The sequence below is a fragment of the Zalophus californianus genome, chromosome 2 (genome assembly GCF_009762305.2).
Source record: "Zalophus californianus isolate mZalCal1 chromosome 2, mZalCal1.pri.v2, whole genome shotgun sequence".
Taxonomy (NCBI): Eukaryota; Metazoa; Chordata; class Mammalia; order Carnivora; family Otariidae; genus Zalophus; species Zalophus californianus.
Window position 1 is genome coordinate 102,063,718 of NC_045596.1, and position 19,416 is coordinate 102,083,133.

General features: G+C 38.4%; 1 protein-coding gene and 1 pseudogene across 2 annotated transcripts in view; both read left to right on the top strand.

Annotated features, from left to right (window-relative positions):
• SPATA5 (spermatogenesis associated 5) overlaps nt 1-19,416 on the top strand; it is a 331,633-nt gene that overhangs the window by 282,439 nt on the left and 29,778 nt on the right. The window lies entirely within an intron of this gene.
• On the top strand, nt 12,683-14,529 carry LOC113924472 (annotated as a pseudogene).

Genomic DNA, 19,416 nt, shown 5'->3' on the forward strand with positions numbered 1-19,416 from the left:
TGTTTGTTTCTTTTACTATTGAGTTATGTGAGTACCATGTATATTTTGGATATTAACCCTTTTTTGGAAATATAGTTTGCACATATTTTCCCCTATTCCATAGGTTGCTGTTTCATTGTCCAATGGTTTTCTTTGCTGTGCAGTAGTTTTCTAGTTTGATGTAGTCCCAGTTGTTATTTTTACTTTTGTTTGCTTTGCCTTTGTTATCAAATCCAAAATATCATCACCAAGAAAGACCAGTCAAGGAGCTTACTCCCTATGTTTTCTTCTAGGGATTTTATATATGGTTTCACATCTTATGTTCAAGTGTTTAATCCATTTCAAGTTGATTTTTGTGTATGGTGTAAGATAAGGGTTGGGTTTCATCCTTTTGCATGAGAATACCCAGTTTTCCCAACACCATTTATTGAAGACACTATTTTCCCCAGTGTTTCCCATTTCTGGTTCCTTTATTGAAAATTAATTGACCACATATGCACAGGTGTATTTCTGGGCTATTATGTTCTATTGATCTATGTGTCTGTTTTTATGCCAATACCATGCTGTTTTGATTACTATAGCTCTGTAATATAATTTGAAATCAGGAAGTGTGATATAGGAGAGGGAGAAGCAGGCTCCCCGCTGTACATGGAAACCAATGTGGGGCTGGATCCCAGGACCCTGGGACCATGACCTAAGCCAAAGGCAGACGCTTAACCAACTGAGCCACCCATGCGCCCCTTTGTTCTTCTTTCTTAAGATTACTTTGACTATTCAGGGTCTTTTGTGGTTCCATACAAATCATAGGATTATTTGTTCTATTCTCTGAAAAAATGCCCTTGGAATTTTGATTGGGATTGCACTGTATCTGTAGATCACTTTGGGTAGTACGGACATTTCAAGAGTATTAATTCTTTCAGTCCACAACATGGAATATGTTTCCATTTACTTGTGTCTTCTTCAACTTCTTTCATCACTGTCTTATGGTTTTCAGTGTACAGATGTTTTTTATCTCCTTGGATAAATTTATTCCTAAGTATTTTATTCTTTTTGAAGCTATTATAAATGAGATTGTTTTCTTAATTTCTCTTTCTGGTAGTTCAGAACTGGGTCACCAGACGTGTACTAGGTCCTTCCAGGGAGATACTGGCAACTTGGTTTTATTGTTTGGGCAAGTCAGAAAGAGAAGGCAGGGAAATGTCTGCCAGCTTCCCCCAGGGATTGCAGCCTACCCTAAATTCATGCTATAATTAGACGCCAGACCCTCAGGGAGCAGCTTGTAAAGTATACATTAAGACCCCTTTCAGAGAAAGACTAGAAGATGTGCATTTTTGTCTGTTCCCTCTGTGCTAAGCCCTGGGGGGAGAGCTGCAGTGAGTGCTCATCTACCCATGAAGCACTGTGTCTTTGTTTGCTATAGTCTTATGGGTCTCATGTATGCCAATCGTGTTGGCTTTCAGAGCTAGATGTTTGGGGGACCCAGTCTTCAGGTGAGGCCCTAGAATGTGGTCCAAACCCTTCACTCATCAGGGAGAAGTTGAGAGTTGGGGGGGTTTCTCCAGATTGTATGGTGCTGTGCCAGGAGTAGAGAGTTTTTAGCAAGAGTGCCTGTTAGCTTTCCTACCCATTTCAATATATTTTCTTATTTGCCCGATGTATAGGAGTCTGTCATAGAGGAATGCTCCATATGTATACATTTTGTGTATCTGCAGGAAGAGAGAAGTTCAGGAACTTCCTATGTTGCCATGTTGGTTGACTTCCCTACTGCTTTCCTTTTTACAGTATAAAATCAAAATTCTTTTAGTGATATGAGGCAATACAAGGGATAAGCAAAGACCAGACCAGAAATGGATGTTTCTTTGCCAGGTCTTGTTGCCTACATAATAGAAACTAACAGGTGCCAAGTGGAAGTTACTACAAGAGCAGAATGTAATTTATAATCTAGATTTATCTTTTGCATTTTTAAATGAGTAATTTAGAAGTTTTGTTTAAGGACTGGTGATCTTAAGAAAACTCTAAGAAATATTGTTTCTTTCATCTGGGAGACCATTGTGCTTTGCTTAGGATTATTTAATTTCTTCCCTTATTTCTCTGAAGAGACCCTTGGACTTCATTTGTGGACCTTATTTCAGCATTCATTTACATTAGCATATTAAGGATTGAAGATACGCCTGCTATCAGTTTTATTCCCTGTGTAATACCTTGTCTTAAAGTATTATGCTTTGCTTTCCCCCCTGCCTATCACCTATAGAGCTGCTATTGCCTCCCTTGTTTTAAAGGATACATTCTCTCCACCTCTGAAATGGGGATAAATTTATCTTAGTGGTTGAGGAATACAAGGATATTTAGAACATTTTCTTATATAGCTGCAACTTCATACAACTTTCAATTGAATCTTCTGTAGCCACTCAACTTAGATCCTGGAAGTCATTTTTTTTTTAAGATTTTAATTATTTATTTGACAGAGAGAAATAGCGAGAGAGGGAACAGAAGCAGGGGGAGCTGGAGAGGGAGAAGCAGGCTTCCCGCCGACCAGAGAGCCCGATGTGGGACTTGATCCCAGGACCCTGAGATCATGACCTGAGCCAAAGGCAGACACTTAATGGCTGAGCCACCCACGTGCCCCCAGAAAGTCATTTCTGATCACCTCCAGCCCAGATTAGGTACCCATACTCTGTATCCCATAATACCTTGTACATTTTTCTTTCATATCTAGATTTTTGGTTTTTTAAACCTTTGTTAAGACAGAATCAGTAAAAGTAGCTGTAACTGGTTTTGAGAAACTAATGAGTTAGGATCCACCCAGGCCAGTTTATTTTGGTAACTTTAAGCTAAAATGGGTTCCTCAGCTTAACACTTGGTGATGATGGGAAAAGTTATTGAAAATAACATAAACAGTGTAATAAAGCTCCAGCAGATTTTACTGACATACCTGTCTTATAATAGTTTCTGATAGTTTCTCATTCCTGCAGTACGGCTGTGGGAAATATCCTGGTTCACTTTCTCATCTCAACCACATGTCTTGGTGCTATCATCTCATACTATGTCTACAAGTCCTTTTCTTATTTCAGGGCTGTTATTGCGAAGTCCTAGAATGTGTGCTTCCTCAGTGTAGCCTTTAAGAATAGAGCCCTTAAAAATTAGTTTGTTTCTCCAATTTGTACATCAGAGTGCTGGCCGTGCCCGGACGGTGCAGCTCTGTCTCTTCTGACTGGGGCCTGTGTCTGTGTCTGTGCTCCCTTTGCTGGCCACATCCTGCCCTCAGACCAGCATTCCACTGCACGGCACGGCAAAAAGAAAGATGTTTACGTGCCCTTTGACAAAGAATTCCTTCTTTCATGGGCTCTCAACTGAAGTCATATCCCCCTAGTTTATAGAAATATGGTACTCTCAGTATGTAACTTTTGGTATGATACCATTAAATACGTCCCCAGAATCAGTATAAACCAGTTCAGCCATTAAGAACATCATGACTTCTGTTGCATGGGCCACTCAACACCCTACATCATAGTTATGTGCAACTGCTGAATTGTAAGCTTCCCTAAGAGAGGATTTATATCATATCTTTGTATCCCCAGAGCTTAACCACTTAAGAGAAGCTTTATAACTTTTTTAAGTAAAAGAATAAATGACCAAATGAAAAATTAAGTGCCTCATGGGTCCAGATGCTGTGAACTTCATACTGACTCTCATCTCACTTTTTTCAGAAGACAGCAACTATTTATACATATACATATTTTTAAAAATAAACCAGCAACTCATTATGTGCTGTCTGGTGATTTTATATACTTTATGATGTGTTAACATACCAACCTATCTTAACAGAATAATAGAAGAAGTTTAGTGGGAAAGTATTTCATCATGCAGAAGCATGCTGGAAAAACTAATAAGAGCAACTAAAGTATAAGCACATAGTATCTCTCTGCCACTGTTCTTACTTAAGATTTTGTAAGCATTATTTTATCTGTCTTCTAACAACCCTTTCAAATAGGTGCTACCTCATATCCTTGATTCTAAGATGCCATCAATTGTAAGAGACATCATCAAATTAGGAATAGGTTTTTTACTTTTTAAAAAATTTTTATTGTTATGTTAATCACCATACATTACATCATTAGTTTTTGATGTAGTGTTCCATGATTCATTGTTTGTGTATAACACCCAGTGCTCTATGCAGAACGTGCCCTCTTTAATACCCATCACCAGGCTAACCCATCCTCCCACCCCCTCCCCTCTAGAACCCTCAGTTTGTTTCTCAGAGTCCACAGTCTCTCATGGTTCGTCTCCCCCTCCGATTTCCCCCCTTTTACAGTGATTGTGTGTGTTGGAGGCATAGAGACTTCCCCTTCGATATGCATATCTATTTTATGACAGATACTAATTTTAAATGTTAAACATTCAGAAAAGTATATCTTTGTAATGCCATTAAGTACTTCAGAAATTGATGTCCAGGCCACAAGATAGAGAATGCTGGCATGGTCCTGCATGCAGGTAGCTCTGCATGTTGCGTGCTGACTTCTGAGACACAGGTGTGTTGAATGTTATGGGGTGACCTGTAGAAACTGTCTGAACTTTATTAAACAAAATCATGAAACTTTTCATTAAACATGGTAACCTGGGGTGCCTGTGTGGCTCAGTTGGTGGGCAGCTGCCTTCTGCTCAGGTCATTATCCCGGGGTCCTGGGATTGAGTCCCACCTCGGGCTCCCCCTGCTCTGCGGGGAGCCTGCTTCTCCCTCTCCCTCTACTGTTCCTCCTGCTTGTGCTCTCTCTCTGTCAAATAAATAAAAAATTTTTTTTTAATATTTTATTTATTTGACAAAGAAAGACACAGCGAGAGAGGGAACACAAGCAGGGGAAATGGGAGAGGGAGAAGCAGGCTTCCCACCAAGCAGAGAGCCCGATGTGGGGCTCGATCCCAGGACCCCGGGATAATGACCTGAGCCGAAGACAGACGCTTAATGACTGAGCCACCCAGGTGTCCCATAAATAAAATCTTAAAAAAAAAAAAACCATGGTAACCTGAACATACTCATTTATATCAGTTCCCTTCTAAAACTATACTAAAATGAAAGTAAAAAATAAGAAAGGCATAAACCAGTAATGACAAAGAGAATGAGGAAGAAAATGATCACAGATGAAAATATAAATTAAATTTTTGAAGCTGGACAATAAATGAGCAGATTAGAGAATGCTGAAACCTACAGGCAAGAGAAACCAGTAAGAAGCAGCTGATTGCTGCAACAGAAGTCAAGAAAGACTCAAGAAATCATAGACAGGAGACAATCCCCAACAGAAAAGTGGAGCTTTATTTTTTTAGAAAAGTTGAACTACAGAGGTTCTAGACACGAAGGCAACCAGTTCCATATGAGGATGAGGGGAAAGGTAATGTGTCAGATCAAAAACAAAGTATTTTTTTTTAAAGATTTTATTTATTTATTTGACAGAGAGAGACACAGCAAGAGAGGGAACACAAGCAGGGGGAATGGGAGAGGAAGAAGCAGGCTTTCCGCTGCCAAGCAGGGAGCCCTATGCAGGGCTCGATCCCAGGACCGCAGGATCATGACTCGAGCCGAAGGCAGATGCTTAACTGAGCCACCCAGGTGCCCCAAAAACAAAGTATTAAATGACAAGCGATATACTTCATGCTAAAACTTCCACACCCCTTCCCTTCCTCTGCCCCTGTCATGCTGTCAGACAGGCAGATGATTGGAAGATTGTTCTCTGGAGTCTAAAAGAACAGCTCTGCAGATACTTACATTTGGGAGAATTACAAAGTACAGACCACCAACTGACAAGCCTCATCATGTACACAGTTTCCAATTAGAATTTCAGTGCCTCATTCCTAAATATGAATGGAGAACTAGGGATCACCAATATTTAAAGAAAGCTTCCAATATGAAAGACACTCTAAAACAAACACAGGGGAAATAGAGGGATGATAAAAAGTACAAGCATGAAACAAGCACCACAAGCTCTACAAAAGAATATACAGTTGTTCTTTAATTCAAATTTTTAAATGTTCAGGTAAAAATTTTTTTAATGCAGTAGAAGAATTGGAAGAAAAAATTGAGTAAGTCTGCCAGAAAATTAAATAAAAAGACAGAGATGAGAATTGGAGAAATGGATACAGATGACTAATAGTAGTCTCAGAGCAAACAGAAAATCAGAGAAGAAAAAACTGTCAGAATTTCTTTCTAAGAATTGAAGAACATATGTTTCTATATTGAAAGACTCTACCAAGTGTCCAGCCCCAACCCATCATATACAAAAGACCAAGAATTTGCATTGCCCTGGCTTTCCTCTATAGCAGCAGTAGAAGCCATAAGACAGGAGAGCTACCCTTCAAATTCTCAGGGGAAATGATTTCCAACATAGAGTTCTATATCTAGCTGAACTATGAAGTCAAATGTGAGGATGAAATAAATACATTTCAGACATGAAGGAACTAAAACATTTATTTCCATGTACCCCTTTTTGGGAAGCTACTGGTGGATGTGTTCCACCAAAAACAAGGAAAAGACATGGGATCCAGGAAATAAGCAGTTAAACATAGAAGAGTGGTAAAGGGAATTCCCAGGGTGATGTTGAAGAGAAGTTCCAGGAAAAAAAAAAAAGTTTTTAAGCTTCTTTATATAAGCTGGCAAGGAAGAGGCATTCTTACCAGGTTGGCACTATCTGGCTGACTTTGCTTTCTAATTGAGAATAAGTATTAAAAAGACTAGTACATGAAGATTACATTAGCTACACTTAGAAAGTATAAAAGCAAAATATTGTTTCAAGAAATGATCATATGTTCTTTCCACCTTCTCATTCCAATCCAGGACCATATTTCTCCATGAAAGCTTTATTTTAGAATTCAGTGTTAGTTTTTCCTATCATTTTTGAAACTAAAGATGAGTAGTTTCCAAAAGATTTTAGTAGCAGAACCTTTTTCCCCTCCAAATAAAATGTTGTGTGGAAAAACTATTATATAAAAAAGATAAAGAATCTGTTTTGATTGGTGCCTGTCCCCCCTATATACCTTTCCCTACTCCTCCTGCTGTTATTTCTGCGGCACGTTGGAGATTCTGTAAAGCAGTTTAAAAACTATTACTCTAGCTAAAACTACTGAACACATGACTTATTTCACTATTATTTCTCAGAATTATAACCTGAGCACCTGTGAGTTTTATGAACTCAAGAAGCAGAACATTGATGTAGCATTGCTTACATAGTGAGGTTGTGTGTCTGGGTAAATGTGAAATGCCACTAAAATTCTATCTTGACAAGTGTGCACCTATCAGTCTTGTTCTTAACAAAATGTCTTTGCCTCAGTTTCAAATAAAAGTTGGAACTTCCAATTTTTACATTCCTGGCATTTTTCAGTTTGAAATTAGTGATTCATATTTCATTTCCCTTGTAAGCATGAGCTAAGGCAAACATAGAGCATCCAAATAACACTGTATTTGGGGTGGGAAGTCCTGCATCTCAAGTGTTCCTTGCAATACATCCTTTGTCCCTCTTAATGCTATCCTTTCTTTTTCCCATGTCGCTCCTATAAAAGCAACTGTTGACAGATTTATAGTTTTAAATAGCTTTCCAGATACAATCTCCTCTGATAAATAAAACTAAAAGATGAAATTAAAGAATAAAAACATAACTTAATGCTATGAGAATTTGAGTTTTTGTACAGTGTGGTCATTATGGGATGCCCATGACATCAGGTTTCAATCTGCCTGCATACCATGAAAATATAAAACAAGCATAGCAATAGCTTTTCTATCTAAAAATGATTTATAATTGGCAAGTATTAAAAATACCTAATTCATTGCCTGCATACTTTCTGTGAGGAAGGGTAGTCCCTAACCAAACATTTTTTTAAAAGATTTTATTTATTTATTTGACAGAGACATAGCAACCCAGGCGCCCCCCCAACCAAACATTTTGAGAACTGGTTAATTTTTAATATTTATTTGTAAATACAGAAGTATAATGAAGATATAACTGTAAATCTTTTTTGCTGTGTGCATCAAAGAATTTAAGTTCATGTTGCTTTTAGATTTTTCAACTAAATAATGCAGAAAACATAGCTTATGAAATTAAAAGAGGAACATAACATTTTAAAAAAACACCTGTAATTTTGAAGAATGAAAACCTTGAGCAAGTGCATATCTTGTCAGACAAATTATTTTAACCTGAAACTTGATGAGGTTACAATTAGAAGTACAAGTACAATTAGAATACCCTGAATCACAGAGATATTATTATCTTTTTATGCTCAACCTAAAAAGCGGATGCACTGGTTACTATTTCAACGCAGAGGGTGAGTTTTTATCTTGAAGACTATGAAAATAAATTACATGTGAAAATCAGCAGAGCAGCCCATCATTTTTATCCCTTGGTCCTTCTCTAAGGACTTTTTTGTGACACCTGTGAAAAAGCAGAGTTATGTCGACATCAGTAATAGGATATACCCAAATTTAGCACAGTTGATGATATCGTTATAGTCTACTGCAGCACAATGCTGGAGAGTGACTGTAGCACTCCAGAAAAAAAAAAAAAAAAACCATTTAGGGGCTATTTCAAGGTCAAAGCATTACTTAGATATACCTTTAAGGAAAATTATACCTTCCCAACTTGGCAAGAAAATAGTTGGGATGGCTTGAAGATAGGTATCTTCAGCTGTTTTTTGCCATCTCCTGGCTTTCCACCTGTAGAAACAGTTTAAAATATCCATCTTTTGTGTTTTTTGTAATTTAAAAAATTAAGTGAGGATCCTTTTGTTATCAAAAGTTGATGACACTAATGAATTCCTGCCAGTGGAACCCAGCAATACATGGCTCCCAGGAGGCAAGGCCACAGTGACTGAGCACTGCCTAGCTATTTCACCCCTGCATTGATTTGCAGATAGTCCTCTCACATTAGACCCTCACTTAACAGTTTCAGTTATTTTCTGGAAAATGCTGCAGAAGAGCTGGAACTTCAGGAATTAGAGACAAGTTACAACTAGAAGGGGAGCATATCCACCTGTGGAAGTTTATAAGGATACATAAACTGTAAGCCTCCTAGACCACTCACAGTGACGTCTACTTGAATTAGGTTATAAATCATTTTTGTTGGGGAAAATATGGTAGATAAATGCATAGCCACCAGATTTTTTTTATTGGCTATATGTTAAATACTAAGGTAATAAGAATATTAGGAATGTTTGCCACAGTTTTGTTGAGTACTTACTATGTGCTAGACATAATAATAAGTACTTTACATAAATTAATCTAATTTAATACAACAACCCTCTAAGATACAAAATTAGTATATTCATTTTACAGAAGAGAAGACTATAGTTTAAAGTAACTTTTTTAAGGTCTCACAACTAACATCTAGTGAAATCAATATTTGAACCCAATGTGACTCCAAAGCCTATGTCCTTAAATTCTAATTTCCTTGGATATCCATTGTTCCTTTAAAATGATTTTGAATGTTTAGTAAATGGGAGTGGGGTGAGGGAGGGGATGGTTGGGAGAAGACAAAGGTACTGACAATGGAAGATTTCCTTCAAAACCTTGAGGAAAATGATTTTTAACTTAGCATTATATGCCAAACCAAACTTTAGAAACGTGAGAATTGAATAAAGGCATTTTATAATACTCCAGAAGGGACTCAACATGTACTTGTTTTTTACAAAGTTACTTAAGGTTGTATGCCAGCTAAACAAAGGAATAACTCAAGAAATGGAAAGACATGGAAAGAGTAATAATGGAGGGTCTTAGGATGAACACTGTGCTGCAAGGCTGGAGAGCAGGCAGTCCATGTGGAACAGGAGGAAAAATTGAGCTTGCCTCTAGAGGCTTCCAGATGAAATTTAACCCTCACTGAAGAAAAAGATCACAAAAGTTTCAACATAAATGGTGAAGAGCATTATGAGAGCCCTGTAGGAAGTCCAGAAAGGGAAATAAATGCAATGAAATTCTAAAGGAAGTAGAGAACACATCCAGTGGGGGAACATCAGAAAAGCCTTCATGGAAGAAGTAACATTTTGATGAGCCTTCAAAAGATAAGCATAGTTTTATGAGGCTATAGGAGAGAATGCATTTTATGCAGAGGCAGAAACAAAGAAGGATATGTGATTCAGTCGAGCCTAGGCATACTGAGAAATGGGCTGTCCAGTGTTTGGAGGTAAGGCTCTAAAGGTTGGTAAGGAATATTTTGTAGGGAGCCTAGAATATGCACATTCTGGAAGCTTATCATTTACCAGGTAAGCACTAAAGAACTTTTGAAGATTTTTGAAGTGATAATCAGAGCTATGATTTTGGAAAATTAGTCTAGAAACAAGACGGCTAGTCAGGAAGCTCCTAGAAGGTAAGAGTGGCATAAAGTAGAAAGAAGACAGTGTAAATGAAAAAAAAAGACGAGAGTCCATGTCAACAGTTGTAAAAGTTAGTAATTGATGAATAACAAGAAGTAAAAGTCAAGCATCAAAACTGACTCTTAATATTTTCAGCCTGAAGACTGGGCAAATGGTATTTCTGTACCAGCAAGTGTAAGAATATAGTAGTTAAGGGGTGCCTGGGTGGCTCATTCGGTTAAGCCTTGGGCTCTTTATTTTGGCTCAGGTCATGATGTCAGGGTCATGAAATTGAGCTCCACGTTGGGCTCCACTGATTCTCTCCCTCTCTCTCTAAAATAAATAAATTAATAAATTAATTAAGTAATTAAAATCTTGAAAAATATATATATACACACACATATGGTAGTTAAGTTTTTATTTGTTGTAAGTAAAAGATACCAGTGAGAACTGACTTAAGCCAAAACAAAGAATATTTTCAAAATGAACTATATCTCAGGATTTTAGGAATAGGACTTTGGACTGTCAGGGACTAGAAGGACTCCACAACCCTCAACAACAATTTACCCTTAACTTTTCTTTGTTTCTCTCAGGTCCAAAGTCCCTGGAGAAAGAATCTGTTTGGCTCATTCGGAGTCATGTGTCTGCCTCTTAACTAATTAATTCTGATAGGGGAATAAGGTCATACCTTTGAAGACTAATTTCAGACGTATTTCCCAGAGAAAAGGAAAATGTTGTGAGATAGGCCATATATAATTGATCAGTGTATATATTCTATTCTTGAATGCACTGATTAGGCACACTTACCTTCCCATACTTCCATATGTGAAACATAATATCTTGTTATTCTGTAAACAACTGTAAATGTACTCTGCCCTCCCCAGCTAAAGATAGCATTCAGAAGTGGTACTGTGTGACCATTATTCTCTAACTCTATAACCTCCTGGTCATTCCTGTTCTTTCTATGGCTCCATCATGATTCCATCTTGCCTGTCACCTTGCAAGATGCTATAACTTAGATCTTTTGGCTTTTGACTTGGAGGCCCAGGTACAACTCTCTTTGGTCCTCCCGAATCTGGGCTTATCTGACACCAGTCGCCTCCACCATGCCACCCAGGTTTGACCCCAATAAGATCAAAGTCATATACCTGAGGTACACCAGTGGGGAAGCTAGTGCCACATCTGCCTTACCCCAAAATTGGCCCCCTGGGTCTGTCTCCAGAAAAGGTTGGTAATGACATCTCCAAGGCAACCAATGATTGGAAGGATAATACTGAAATTGACCATTCAGAACAGATAGGCCCAGATTAAAGTGATACCTTCTGCCTCTGCTCTGATTATCAAAATCCTCAAGGAACCACCAAGAACAGAAGGAAGCAGAAAAACATTAAGCACAGTGGAAATATCATTTTTGATGAGATTGTCAACATTGCCTGATAGATGCAGCACCAGTCTTTAGCCAGAGAATTCTCTGGAACCATTATAGAGATCTATGGGCTGCAGTGTTGATGGCCACCACCCTCATGACATCATAGATGACATCAAGAGTGGTGTAGTAGAGGGCGCCTGGGTGGCTCAGTTGGTTAAGCGACTGCCTTCAGCTCAGGTCATGATCCTGGAGTCCTGGGATCGAGTCCCGCATCCGACTCCCCACTCAGCAGGGAGTCTGCTTCTCCCTCTGACCCTCCTCCCTCTCATGCTCTCTCTGTCTCATTATTTCTCTCTCAAATAAATAAATAAAATCTTTAAAAAAAAAAAAAAGTGGTGCAGTAGAATGCCCAGCTAGTTAAGAACTACAAAGGCGAATATTTCATAATAGAGGATCATTTGATGACAACAACAACAAAAATGCTCTAACTTAGGGATTAAATTGTAAATTTAACTATCACTAGTATCCTCTATGTACAATAGTTAGAAAAAGGAAGAGGATAGAAGAAAAGCTAATGACAAAGTATCATTTAAAAAGAGGAAAATAAAAATGAATGGAGTAAGATTTTTTTAGATACTATAGCTAATAGCTATAAGCAAGGACAAAGTGATAAAGGCTACACTCATAATTTCTGCACTTGGCAATGGGGCCGTAGTATTTATGACTTACTTTCTCCACTGACACTTCATGTTCCTCTTTGCCTTTGATTAGTATTTCATCAAGTCAAAGTAGAGGTTTTTTTGTTTTGTTTTGTTTTGGGGTTTTTTTGTTGTTAAAAAAAGAAAGATAGTAGGAAGGGAAAAATGAAGGGGGGGAATCGGAGGGGGAGACGAACCATGAGAGACTATGGACTCTGAGAAACAAACTGAGGTTCTAGAGGGGAGGTGGGAGGGGGATGGGTTAGCCTGGTGATGGGTATTAAAGAGGGCATGTATTCCCTCTCCCAACATGGCGGCCTCAGCAAAAAAGAAGAATAAGAAGGGGAAAACTATCTCCCTAACAGACTTACTGGCTGAGGATGGAGGGACTGGGGGAGGAAGCACTTATGTCCCTAAACCAGCCAGCTGGGCTGATAAAACAGATAACCTGGAAGGAGATCTTTCAACCACTTGGCACAGTAATGATGACAACGTGTATAGGGCACCTCCAACTGACCGTTCCATCCTGCCCACTGCTCCACAGGCTGCTCGGGAACCCAATATCGACCGGAGCCATCTTCCAAAATTGCCATCCTGTACTGCTTTTCTAGGGAACCTGCCCTATGATGTAACCGAAGAATCCATTAAGGAATTCTTTAGAGGATTAAATATCAGTGCAGTGCATTTACCACGTGAACCCAGCAATCCAGAGAGGTTAAAAGGTTTTGGTTATGCTGAGTTTGAGGACCTGGATTCTTTGCTCAGTGCCCTGAGCCTCAACAAAGAGTCTCTAGGTAACAGGAGAATTCAAGTGGACCTTGCTGATCAAACACAGGATAAAGACAGGGATGATCGTTCTTTTGGCCGAGATAGAAATTGGGATTTTGACAAAACAGATACAGACTGGAGGGCCCGTCCTGCCACAGATAGCTTTGATGACTACCCGCCAAGGAGAGGTGATGATAACTTTGGAGACAAGTATCGAGATCGTTATGATTCAGACTGATATTGTGATGGGTATCTGGACGGGTATTGTGATGGCCCACGCCGAGATATGGATCGATAATGGGGGCTGGGATCGCTATGATGACCGAGGCAGCAGGGAATATGACAGAGGCTATGATTCCAGGATAGGCAGTGGTAGAAGAGCATTTGGTAGTGGGTGCCGTAGGGATGATGACTACAGAGGAGGTGGGGACCGCTATGAAGACAGATGCGACGAGACGAGCGGTCACGGAGCTCCAGAGAGGATTACTCTCGGGATGACTATAAGCATGACGATAGAGGTCCCCCCCAAAGAACCAAACTGAATCTAAAGCCTTGGAGTACTCCTAAGGAAGATGATTCCTTTGCTGGCACCTCCCAGTCCAGTCGAGTGGCCTCTGTCTTTGGAGGGGTAAAGCCTGTTGACACAGCTGCTAGGGAGTGAGAAGTAGAAGAGCGGCTGCAGAAGGAGCAGGAGAAGCTGCAGTGCCAGCTGGATGAGCCAAAATTAGAACAACGGCCCCAGGAGAGACACCCAAGCTGGCGAAGTGAAGAGACTCAGAAACGGGGAATGGTCCAGGACAGGAAGTGAGTCATCATAGACTGGGACCTCGGCCACATCTGGCAGAAATGCACGAAGGAGAGAGAGTGAGAAGTCTCTAGAAAACGAGCACCCAATAAGGGGGAAGACTGTCACTCTCCAACTTCTAAGCCTCCCAAATCTGAACAGCCTTTCCAGCTCCTCCACCAAAGGAGAATGCTTGGGTGAAGTGAAGTTCTAACCTTCCTGCTTGATCTCAGAGCTCAGACACAGAGCAGCAGTCCCCTACAAGTGGTGGGGGGAAAGTAGTTCCAGCTCAGCCACCTGAGGAAGGACCAACAAGGAGAGATGAAAACAAAGTAGATGGGGTGAATGTCCCCAAAAGGCCAAAGTGGGAATTCCGGCCGTGGTCCAGGAGATGGATGGAACAAAGACCACTGGAAGGAGTCCGATAGGAAAGATGGCAAAAAGGATCAAGACTCCCGATCTGCACCTGAGCCAAAGAAACGTGAAGAAAATCCAGCTTCCAAGTTCAGTTCACAAGCAAATATGCTGCTCTCTCTGTTGATGGTGAAGATGAGAACAAGGGAGATTACACCGAACAGACCTCTGCATCCTATGCTTTCTCCTAGTCTCTCCACCCTGGAACATTCAAGAGCAAATAAAACCTCTATCCAGACAAGATAATAAAACTCACCATCTCCTGGAAAAAAAAAAGAGGGCACGTATTGCATGGAGCATTGGGTGTTATATGCAAACAATGAATCATGGAACACTACATCAAGAACTAATGATGTAATGTATGGTGATTAACATAACATAATAAAATAAAATTTAAAAAAGAAAACAAAAAAGGGAAAGGTGAGAGAAATGGAGAAATCAGGCATAACTTCTAGGTTTCTGCCTTTTCTGCTGGCTCGGAAACTATGATTCAAATTTCTAGACTTCAGTTGTAAAATAAATAAGAAAAGATGAAAAACACAATAAAAATGAGAAATAATTGAATTATTATTATCATTATAACACATAATTTCAAGAACTACTGTATTTGACTACTTAAAACTGATCCTGGTTTTTGTTTGAAAACCAGTCTGGTTATCAGTAAAGCTAGACAGATATTTAGTAATATTGATAAAGCGGAGTCTATTGGCATGAGCCAAACCTACATTCCTAAAGAGTCTGAGCTCTGGGTGGAATTGTTTGTTTAATGTTGTGATAATCATCAATTAGTCCTAACCAGTGGTCATGGTAGTACAAGATATTCTGCCTCAGAGGTTACCAAGGTCCAATACCAACTCATTATTAACTCAGCTCTGTCCTCTTTGGCTACAATTATCTGGTACTACCCCCATCCATCCTGATATTGGGTCTGTGAATGAGCCTCAAAACAATACTTGGCTTAATTGCTCTACTGGAAGGTTTAACAAATATTCCTAGTTGTGGTATGAAAAGAAGAGTTAAGGTAGACATGAGTAGAAGCCTAGGTAATAGCCCATAGGAGGGAATATTGGGAACTAAACTTGTATTAGTTAAAGGTAGTGAAATGAGGGAAATGCATAAAGCATTTAGGAAGCAAGACTTACAGGATTAATTAGAGAAAAGAATCAAAGGTGACTAACAGGTAGCTACCTTGGGTTATGATAGTGCCATCAAGTGAGAGAAGAAAATATAAGCCGGTTTGAGGATAAAAGTAAATAAATCCAGTTTGGGATACGTTCAGTATCAAGGACTTTTGAATCATCCAAGGAGAGATGTCAGCAGGTGGTAGTTGAATATCCAAGTTAGGAGATGAGACCAAGAGAATATAGGAGATTATACTGTAGAATATATAAAATGAGAAGAGTAAAGGGTCCAAGAAGAAATCTGGAACACCCAAATCTAAAAGGTAGACATAAGAAACAGAACAGAAATGATTGGAGAGAGATGTGTTCTGAAAACCAGTGGAATAAAGAGCATTACCAAATGCAACTGAAAGGTTCAGGTCTATTGAGTTTAGCAATATGAAAGTCATTAGTGACTTCATTGAGAGCAGTATCAGTGGAGTAGTGAAGGCAAAATCTAGATTGTGGAGAACTGAAATGAAAATGGAAAGTGAGGTATTATTATAGGTATCTCTTTTAAGAAATTTGAACAAAAAGGATGGGGATTAGATTGGTATCTGGAGAAATATTGGTAGGGTAGGGACTAAGATGGGAGAGACAAGCATGTTTATAGGCTGAGGAGGAAGAGTCAGATGGAGAATGAAAATATACAGGCAGGAAAATGGAGAAAGGGATGACTAATGAAGGAAGGTAACAGAGGATTGGGATTGTGAGCACAAAGTAAGGTGTGGCCTTCAGCTGAAGGAAAGGAGCCCTGTTCTCTTGCACTATTGAGAAAGAAGTAAGGATCATAGTGGATATAGATGATTTTGTAGGTAGGGGGCCTGGAAAGTTGAAGAAAGGGATTGGACTCAGTGATCCAAGTTGAGTTGCAAGCCTCAACTTGAGCTTATTTCATGAGTCTTTTATCTGATCCATAGAATTACTAAATCCATATATATATAATGAACGGTCATAAAAATGAGTTTTACCCTTTACTATGTGTGGTATAGTACATGGACTTTACTGTCCAGTCCCTCTTTTTGAAAAATAATATGCAGAAATTCAAATTTTAAAAATGTAAACATACTGAGTTGAGGTGTCTATGGATCCTCTTAATGGAGTTGATCATCTAGACTAGTTTTTATTTTGTTGGAATTTCTCCTCAAGTGAAAATATCCATTATGTAACATTTTAATTAATGTAGATCTATAGGCATAAAGAGAAAGGAGAAGCTCTCTATATGTGGATGATCATATACTTATAGAAGGATTTTTTTTTTACTATAGATTAATACTGTTTTCTAGCTAAGAAAGACTGAATATACTGATGTGACAAATGATCCTTTGGTCTCCTAGTTGTACATACTTACTATTTAGGTCAGAACTTGTCTGTGTTAGTTATCTTGTCTGTGCAACGTATTTGCTCAAGTGAAACTTCTCCTTTTTCTTACATTCTGACCTACTTGGTAATCTAGTATCATATTCACTCACAAAGAATTATTCTGTATAGTATGTTAGCTGTAACTCAATGTAGTTCTTAGAAGGTTTTCTCAATTATTTTAATACTTGCCCTTCTGCAATGATCTGAAAACCATTTGCACTTTCCAGAAAGAATGCCTTTGTAATAGTGTTAAAGCTTCAGAATCTGAGAGCGAATTGATTGATCAGAGAAGATTTAACAGTGCCTAGCTCACAGTCTGTACTTAGTAAATGTCTGATGAGTGAAAGACTGAATGCATGCAGTTTCATTTTTGTGAAAATTTACTACACTGAAAACTCTGATTGTCTCTGGAAAGAAGTAGCCCATGTTCTTTTTAGAATATCTGAAACCACTGAATCTTAACTCTATTAACAAATACTTTTGAGTCCCAGGCACAAGACAATCAAGTAAAGAGACCTTGCTTACTTCCTTCTACATTGGGTATGAGTTTTGATTTTTGATAACAAGTTTGGATCAGTGCTGGTTTGGGCTCAGATTAATTATATAAAAGAGTACATTTAAAAAAAAAAAAACCCTATCATATCCTGTTACCCAGTTTTCTAACACAAGTGCTTTAGGCACTGATTTAATCTGGAAATGATCATTAGAGTCCCCATTAAAATAGTTCATGTATTTGAGAGGCTCTCTGGTAATGACAGAATATCATTCTTTCATGAAAGAACTTGAGGCAATAATCTAGAATGAAGAACCATCAGTTGATCTCATGAGAGTTATCTGAAACATTTTGGTCAAAGTCAAGTTTACTGAGGGTCATATTTTCACTAAGAAGATTCCCAGAGTAAGTTCCAGGAATGGAATAAAAAACAACTCATATGCTGCTGTTTTAATTGAATTATATCTACCTTCGTTTTCTCCATAGTATGTTTTCTTCAGATAGACCCTTGGATGATTGTCTTTATTTATTTATTTTTTTAAACCTCATGGTGTTCCAGTTACATGTAAACAACCACAAACAGTGACACTTTGTAAAATATCCCATTTCTACCCTTGAGTCTATACATTCACTTTTCTGGCAGATGACTTCGGGAGCCTACAGAAACCAAAATGATGAGACCCCTAGAAGTAGTACAGATGAGTTTGCTAGCAGTGTTTGCATAAAGTTCTAGTAGCCTCTTCTATTGTCTTTGGTTTATTCTTTTAAAAGGTTCTTACCTACAATTGTGTCTTCTTTAGTTTAGCCTCTTTTGGGGCCAGGAAAATGAGCTGGAGGAAATCTGACCTGTGGCAATCTGACTTACATTCTTAGCTAACTGACTTAATTGGCTTATGTCTTAATTTTTGTTTATGAAACCAAAAATATAAAGTATGTGATAAATGCATAAGTACAATATGATGCTTTTTCTTGGGTATATACATTCCAGAAATTGGCTATATTTCCAAATTAGGGTGTCTTGTGTACTGAAGTTTTAAGGGGAAATTTTAAATCTTAATCTCTCTGTTTCTTACATAAATGCACCTTGCATCTTGTGGATGCTGAAATAGACCTCAAGATTTAGGACCGTGGTAAAGAAATCTGAAATTTCTTAATTATTTCTTTACTCCGAGTTCATATGGTCTCTGATTAAAAAGACCATTTCTTTTGAAGCTTCAACTAGGAGAAAGGTATATAAAATATATCTACAAATTGGCAGTATTGCAGGGATAAAGAGCTCAGTCTCAGGAATTAGGCAGACCTGGATTCGAATCCCATCTCTGACATTTACTAGCCCTATGACCCTCACACGTGTAGTTACAGTAATAGTACCTACTTCCTAGAGTCATTGTGAAGACTAAATTATTACCTGAATATTTTATCTGTAATATGAGTTAATACACGGCTGGTAAATTTTTTCAAGGTGTAGGAGTCGTATTATTTAAAATACTAGATGTATCAAAACAAACTATTTTAGAAAGTGACATTTGGGGTGTTAAACCTTGAGTGAACATCCTAATACAGAGATAGCATTATCTTTCAACCTGCAGGCTGCCAGTGGGCCCAGACAAATGAAGTAGGAAGGGAAAACCTCCATGGACCAGTCACTTAACTCCTGGGCCTCAGTTTCCTCATACCTGTTTTGAGGATTATATGGGTTGCTAATTAAGTCTCTGTCTACTTTTGATACTTGGACTTTTTTTTTATATGATTAATCATGCATACTTTATTTTTTTTTATTTGAGTATACTTGACACACAACATTACACACAATTAGTTTCAGGTGTACAACATAGTGATTTGACAGCTCTATACATTGTGCTGTGCTCACCACAAGCGTAGCCACCATCTGTCACCATACAACACTGTTAAAATATTATTAACTATATTCCTTATGCTGTACCTTTTATTCCCATGATTTATTTCATAACTGGAAACCTGTGATACTTTGACTTTAAAGCAAAAGAAAGATGAAAATAAAAGAACAAGGACTACAAAAAATATGGAAGTAACCAAGAAGTCCT